The sequence below is a fragment of the Theobroma cacao genome, chromosome 6, assembly GCF_000208745.1.
Source record: "Theobroma cacao cultivar B97-61/B2 chromosome 6, Criollo_cocoa_genome_V2, whole genome shotgun sequence".
NCBI classification, from domain to species: domain Eukaryota; kingdom Viridiplantae; phylum Streptophyta; class Magnoliopsida; order Malvales; family Malvaceae; genus Theobroma; species Theobroma cacao.
Window position 1 is genome coordinate 3799173 of NC_030855.1, and position 8275 is coordinate 3807447.

Below are 8275 nucleotides of genomic sequence, written 5' to 3' on the forward strand. Positions count from 1 at the left end.
GGCTTTTTTGTATTTTTTTAACATTTGAAAATTCATGGAATCTTCTGCGCACTAAAAAGATAATAATCTTCTGCTCTCATTTATCACATAAGTTCGAAACCGTTACATAAATAAATAATTCAGTTTTTCTCTCTTTTGGTCGGATAAATAAATCAACCTGACTTTCCGCATCAAAATTAAAAATCGAACGGCGTGGAAACGGTCGGGTCTAGTGCAATGGTTACGTTAACCGCATGGGATAAAAACCCGGCGATTTATTCCCCAACGTGTGGCCGTCCCTTAAATTTTAGAAGCACACAACCGAGCGCTACCACGTCGGCCAAAAAGATCAAAATGGGACCTGCCCGCCCCAAAACGACTATTTGCTTGATGGAAAACGACAAGTGGCCATGATACTTAGTTTGTTAGTGGTCATCGTGTGTACTATGCTACACACCACTAGCACAGGTACATCTTTGACTTATTAGACTCACTCAGAGGCAAAAGCTGTGCCGTTTGACAGTTTAGATTCTCTTTTAACCATATTTTGTACCATTCAGCATTGAAAAGACATTATATGATACTTTTGGTGTGGGAATAACTAAGTTATTCTCCTCTATTCCCATTTGTTTATCTTCAGTCTTGTTTGGTTGGAAACGGTATCATGAAATAACTATTTTTTAAAATAAGATAAAAAGTCATCTATAACTATTCCATGAGATAACTATTCCATGTAATGGAATAACTTTCAAAATTAGTAAGACTAAATTATCCCTCATATGTTTGAAAAATTACAATCTTACTTATATAAAACATTACTTTCTCTTCTTCCTCTCCTTCATTCTCTTCCAGCATTCTTCTCTTCCACGTTTTCAGCATTCACATCATCTTTGAAGATGATAATTGTTGTGAAAATTACCCAAAAATCAACAAAGATAAAATCTAGAGAAATTAAGCAAATAGAAAAACACAAAAATTGACGTGGTTCGACCTCTTGCCTACGTCCACGAAGTGAAACTGTTCTTCTATTATTGAGAATTTAAAGTACAATAAATTGACCTTTATGATTCCCCAAAACAACCCAAGATCCCTTGCACACTCTTCCTCAATAACTTCCCAAGAACACTCACTCAAACCACTATCGCTCCACCTAGAGCAAAAGATAGAGTTACAAGATGTTTCCTCTGTAGAGCTCTCAAAGCACTACTTGCAATTCTAAAGCCTAGAAATTCACTTTTATAGTATAAAAGTCCAAAGTAGAATGTGATTAGGATTCGATGTGGAATAAAAAGTTTAAAACCATACAACTACTTAATATTGTATACAAACAAAAATCCTAATCAAATAAGATCTAGAATTCTAGTCAACCTAAAACTCAACAAATCTTCACCTTTGACTTGAATTCAAACTCCTTAAACCTTTTCCACTAGTCGCACCTAATTGCAACTTTCTAACTCCACCTACTTTCCAACACCTTAAACAACTCTCCAAGCATAAGACTTTCTAAATCATTGGCCTTTATAATTACCACGACTACACATACCATATCAAGCATGGTCCAACACTTGATTCCACAAAACGGCCAATGCACCTATGTAGCCGTCAAGTCAATGGCACTAATTGACTTCGAAAAAGGACCTCGACGACCCTTCCAATTCACTACTGTCAAGATTTTTCGTCCTTTCACCATCGTCTACACCATGGGAACCTTTCATCACCTCATCGGCAAATTAAATCTCACTTTGGTAGCTACCATCCCCTGTGCACTATTCCCATCCTTTCGAGGCCTCACATTCTAGATGATACAAGTCATTATGCAAATTTCCCCTCATCAGGACCATGTCGCCTTGTGACTTTTACTACTCCATCACAAGCAGAACATCCATACCCTTTGGAGTCTAACAGGCTCAATGATATTAGATTCTTACGCATCTTTGGGACATAGGCCACACCACCCAAAGAGCGCATAATCCCATCAAACATTTTGATTTTCACCACTCTAAGACCCATGACCTTCACTATTGACTTATTACCCAAAGTCAAATTCCCAGCCACCCTTTCTTGAAGTAAATCAAAACAATCCTTTTGATAACATATGTGAGTAGTAAAAGTAGAATCTAAATACCAATCAGAATTTGCATCCATATTTTTTGAAATTGTAAGAACATCACAATCATCACCTTTAGCAACGAAAGCACACTCACCTTTGTTCTCGTTACTTTCATCCCTTTTTGTAGGACAATCCCTTTTAATATGCCCATACCCTTTGCATTGAAAGCATTGAACATTGTTGGATCTAGACTTACCACCCTTAGATCCCTTACTAGTTGATTTCCTCCTATTAACCTCAATTACTAATACCAAGCTATTTGGATCTTTATCCCCTTCTTTACTTTTCTTTCGGGATTCACGAGACATTAACGTTGCTTGTGCTTGTTCTAACGTTATTGTATCCATCCCACATATAAGAGATTCTACAAATACCTCATAGGAGTCTGGAAGCGAAGTTAGGAACAATAGTGCCTTTTCCTCTTCCTCCACCTTGACATCAACCTTCTTCAACTGATCAATGATTCCATCGAATTTATTCATATGCTTCATGAGGTCTCCATTCTCATCCATCTTTAAGCGATACAATTTTCGCCTAAGTTGCAACCTGTTAGAAAGACTTTTCGCCAAGTAAATTTTCTCTAACTTTGCCCATAATCTTAAAGCAAAATCCTCATCAATAACATGGTTAAACACATTATCTCCAATGTAAAGCCGAATAGTGCTCACACATATTTGCTCCAACTCTATCCATTCAACATTCTTCATGTCATCTGGTTGCCCTTCCTCCTTTCCTAGTAAGGGGCGCATTAAACCTTGCTGCACAAGGAGATCTTTCATCTTTCTTTGTCACTGCGTGAAACTAGTCTTCCCATCAAACTTCTCAATTGAAAAATTCGTAGAATTAGTAACTTTCGACATCCTTGTTGAATCTTGAATTTACCGAACCCGAAGCTCTGATACCAGTTTGTTGTGAAAATTACCCAAGAATCAACAAAAATAAAATCCAGAGAAATTAAGCAAATAGAAAAACACAAGAATTTACGTGGTTCGGCCTCTTACCTACGTCCACGGAGTGAAACTGTTCTTCTATTATTGAGAATTTAAAGTAAATAAATTGACTTTTATGGTTTCCCAAAACAACCCAAGATCCCTTGCACACTCTTCCTCAATAATTTCCCAAGAACACTCACTCAAACCACTCTCGCTCCACCTAGAGCAAAAGATAGAGTTACAAGATGTTCCCTCTCTAGAGCTCTCAAAGCACTACTTGCAATTCTAAAGCCTAGAAATCCACTTTTATAGTATAAAAGTCCAAAGTAGAATGTGATTAGGATTCGATGTGGAATAAGAAGTTTAAAACCATACAACTACTTAATATTGTATACAAACAAAAATCCTAATCAAATAAGATCTAGAATTCTAGTCAACCTAAAACTCAACAATAATCAACTCAAAATTGATAAATTGAAAGTGGGTTTTGCTCCAAAGGCTCAAAAGCTTTGATTTCCATGATCAAAATTGAGAACCCATTACTGTCATCTGTGATTGATATAATATGAAATGAGTTTTGCTTTAAAGCCTTTAAATTTTTTGTGATAAAAAACCACAAATAAAAAAGAGAAAGAGATGAAAACTTAAAGTTGGGAATCAACTTAAGGTTGATGAAAAAAATGGGTTTTGCTTAAAAGACTCAAAGTTTAAGTTTTGTGATCAAAACTAAATACCCATTTCCTCAAATTTTATTAAAAAAAAAACCAAAGCCAAAACAAGAAAATAATCAAAGCTTTTATTCTTTTGCTTTGAAATTTGAGTTTTTCTAAATTTATAGATGTATTGGAAGTGAATAAGAGAGTTGTTGGTGTTTGAAGGTGGAGGCATTTGTCACATTGAGATAGAAAGAAAACAAAGAATAGAGAGCCTAGTGAAGTGAAAAAAAAGGAGGGAAGCGTGATAAACATAAAGATCTTAGTCGTTGGATGAAAAGGAAAGACAACAATGATTAATTCAAAGATAATTTTGTTATTTATGAAATAAATATTATTATAATAAAAGATATTTTATTATTTGGTCATTTATTTTTTTTTATTTTAAGATTTTTTTGTTAATTAAATACTATTGTAAGTTATAATAATTATTCATATCTTTTTTTATTTATTATATCAAATTATGTAAAACTATTTTATTATATTTTCACTATATTCTATTTTTATAAAATAATTATTTTATTTTATTATTGTCTATTCTGTAAACCAAACGTACTAATAGAATTTTAGCAATGAGGCTCCCAAGTTAGTCACTCTATTAAGCCGAATGCATGATAGTATAATTAAGTAGAGTCGAATCGATATGTCGTGGACTCACATTTATATTTATCATGTGAATAAAGACTCTTATTTATAAATTTAAAATTTATTCAATTTTTTATTAATATGAAATCTTTGACATTTTACAATCTAATTATGCAAATTTACTCTTTTATCATGAAAGGAAAAAAACCCACATTGATACGGGTCTACTCGACTTTAATATCACTTGTTATGAATTATAAATTTAAGACAAATATCAATTCGCACTAATGTAAGATCTTGATAAATACATTATCATGTTAGAAATTCATTTGATTGAAAAACTTAAAATTAAAATTCAATTAGAAATATTAAATTTTTTAAAAAATATATTAAATTAAATATAATAAAATAAAATAAATGATCAAATCAATTAAATAGTGAAACGCATGAGTTAAATAATAAAATAAGCAAATTTCATTTGTAAAATTTCTCTCTCAGTGGGATTTGGGAAGTCAACTTTGATTTTCCTTTTTTCGCTGTTTAGGGATTGGTGAGACCAAAAAGGTGTTTCATCAAATTATGTGATGTGGACACGTAAGCCACTTCGAGAGGAAAAACGAAAAGAAGGAAAACATGAAAGGACAACTAAAGATAGAAAAGAACAAAAGGCCAAAAGCAAACAATCTAAAAATGGGTTTCATAAAAGGGATAAAAGGAAAATTTAAAAAGAAAAAAAATACTTTTACTTGTCTTTTAGAAAAAAAAAATTAGGAGAAAAGGGTATATTTTGTATTTTAGAGTTTATATTTAATATATTATCAACATATAATATCTATGGACTATCACTTTATCACAAAGTATCATTTTATAAATCTGTAAAGATAAAAGCTTAAGAGTCTGTCAAAATAAACATTTTTAAAATCATAAATATTTATTTTTGAAGTTTTTTTACTTTTAAATTTATTTATTAACAAAGTGATAATGTTTGATTCGCTAGTAGTATATAAAATTTATGCACCAATAATATATTAAATATAAAACTTTATTTTTAAGGTAGGTAACCAAAATAGAATTATTGAAAAACTCTAATGAAGAAAGACTTTGTGTTGAATTTTGCTTTATTTTTGTTATATGTCAAACCATGTTATAATGACAAATAATTAAGAAATGCATAGTTTTTTAACATTAATGATTAGAATGTAAATTTTGAAAGATGGGCAGCTAACATAGAAAAGTAAAATAATTTTAGTTGCCAACGGATAATTTACCCAAGAGGTGATTAGGGTTGATTGTTAGGCTTGGTTAAAGTGAGGATGAAACAATCCTACTTCCAATAAATTTGGAATATCTTAAGTATTTAGATATAAAAAATATTTAAAAATTAGATATTCAAAAACCAGAATATATATACAAAGTGGACAATAGTTTCCGAATGGATGGTTATAGTAAAACATTTCATTTTATTTTATTTTCAATGGAGAAGCTATAATATCAAGTTGAAATCATTCTGGAAAAACTTATTCCAATCATATAATGTAATAATAAGTTTCAAACTCCTGTTGGAGAAGTATTACGGTAAAGCGTTTTTATCAAAGTCAATATCTTGGCTTTGTTTATAATCACTAGACATTAGCCGAACTTGGCTTATCAATACATTGTTATCCATTCTCGTCGTTCTCGACTTCTTTCCATGAATCAATGTCCAACATTGGTTCTTTATGTTCGATAGGCTCATCTTTACGAGCAACACATTCTATGTTCACGAAAAATTATATTTCTTTGAATCTTGATAATTCTTTCTTCACGAGAAATCATTTTTTTGAATCTTGATATTTTTTTATTTGATTTTTTAAGTTGTGGTGTATTGTAAGCTTTCGACGACACATTTGATGCACTAGTCATAGGCTTTGTGTTCAAAAGGGTTGTGGCTCTTAAACCATTCAAGCATTGTATTACTCCCATTATTTTTTCTAGAAAATAACTTGTTTTTGAGGCAAAACACTTTTGCTTAGAAGGTGGTATCAAAGTCATTCTATGAGGTGGGACAAGTTCGGTTTTAGCCATATCTCATATGGTTCCTTCTCAATGATTTCGTTGGAAACTCACTTAGGAGTATTATAGCTTTTAAAGGAAGTTGGTGTTTGTTCATCAGTGACTCATCTTCCATTAGTATATGATATTAATACTGAGCATATTTTTATCATGTTCTAAGACATACAATCCAATTACAAATATCTTACAACCATAATAAATCTCATTTAGATAAAAAGAATTATTAAAATTTTTAAAAAATATTTTTCAATGAAAATCATTCAATAAAATTAGAATTCTTACATATTTACAATTTAAATAAATCTTATTAATATTAATAATAAAATATGTTTAAAATGATAATTTAAAAATACAATGAAGAATCTCTTTGGTTTGGGTCACTAACATTAAGTTGGAAAGAATTTGTTCCATTGCAAAATAGGTAAGTATTATAGTCAAAAGAGGGAATAATATCATGAAAAAGAAAGATAGTTATATTAATATATATCAAAATAGCAAAGCATATATTGACCAAAAATCCTTTCACTAGAAAGGAAACAAAAGCATTTGGCTAGAATAAATTCATATTTTTTATAAATGATTAACCAAGTTGGTTTATATTATAACCAATCAATTGATGCCCTATCTCTTATATGTAATTTGGAATTTGGAATATTCCACAGTTGCTTGCGCTCCCATCCATTCGTGTATTTTATCTGTATTGGAACTCACTTTCAGCATCATGCCCCCTTTTTCTTTGGCAAACTTGGATTTGCCAATGAATTTGGACCGTTCAGATCAGAAAATGATGAGTAGCCTGCATGCCCACTAGGCACCATTCTATGGTTGGGGTAAGACTTTGTTCATCGATGGTTATTCATAAGCCAAGTGGTCTGTTCTATTCAAGATTCTCCCTAAAGGCTACCCTACGCACCCTAGTTTAGCACCCTCATTTTCTAGGGACAATCTAGGAGGACAATATGAGAGCCTTTGCCAATTAGCATATGCAGCATTCAACATCCATGGGTTCTTTTCCTTGTGTTTCACTTTTTTTGACAGGGACCATTCAAAATTTTTTTTGCATATGTTATAATTAAATTTATTTTGATTTGAAGTCTTTGACCCTATTTTTTTATAAAATTATAAAAAATTAATAAATTTATTAATATCATTAATTACATAAAACTCTAATATAAATAGTATAATTAATAAAAATTTTTGATACTTCAATGATGTCATCTAACACCGCTCTACTCTATATTGGTCCGCTTCTGATTTTAAACAATGATAAAGTATTGTATAATATAATATTATAAAATAATGAGAATATCTATTCTATATAGTCTTTATGTTTTTAATTAGCCCAAGAAGCTAAAACAAAAAAAAATTAAAAGTGAAGCAAACACAATATTTTTCTTTTAATAAAGTATATTTTCATAAAAAAAATAAAGTATTTTTATTATAATAATTTCTTTTAATTTAGTATATTTTCATCAAAATAAAAATATATTTTATTATAATTTAGTAAAAATACTATTTATTATAATTTAATATATTTCTATTTAATTAAAAGTGAAACAAAAAANATAAAACTTCCCTTTATTATAATTTAATAAACTAAATAAAATTACTTATTATTATAATTTAATAATATTTTTTCTTTTTTAATTTTATGTTTATTAAAATTTTAAAATATTAATAATTTATTATTATATTATTAATATAATTTTTTATTTCAATTTTTTATTTTTCTTTATATGTATTTTATTTTTAAAATCCTTTAATTTCTATTTTCATTAAAAATTTAAAGATTAATAATTTATTGTTAAATTATTAATATAATTTTTTTTCTATTTATAAGGGTGTAATTATTTTCAATAAATAGGGACATTTTCATCTAATAAATTTTTGACTCTATTAGTCAT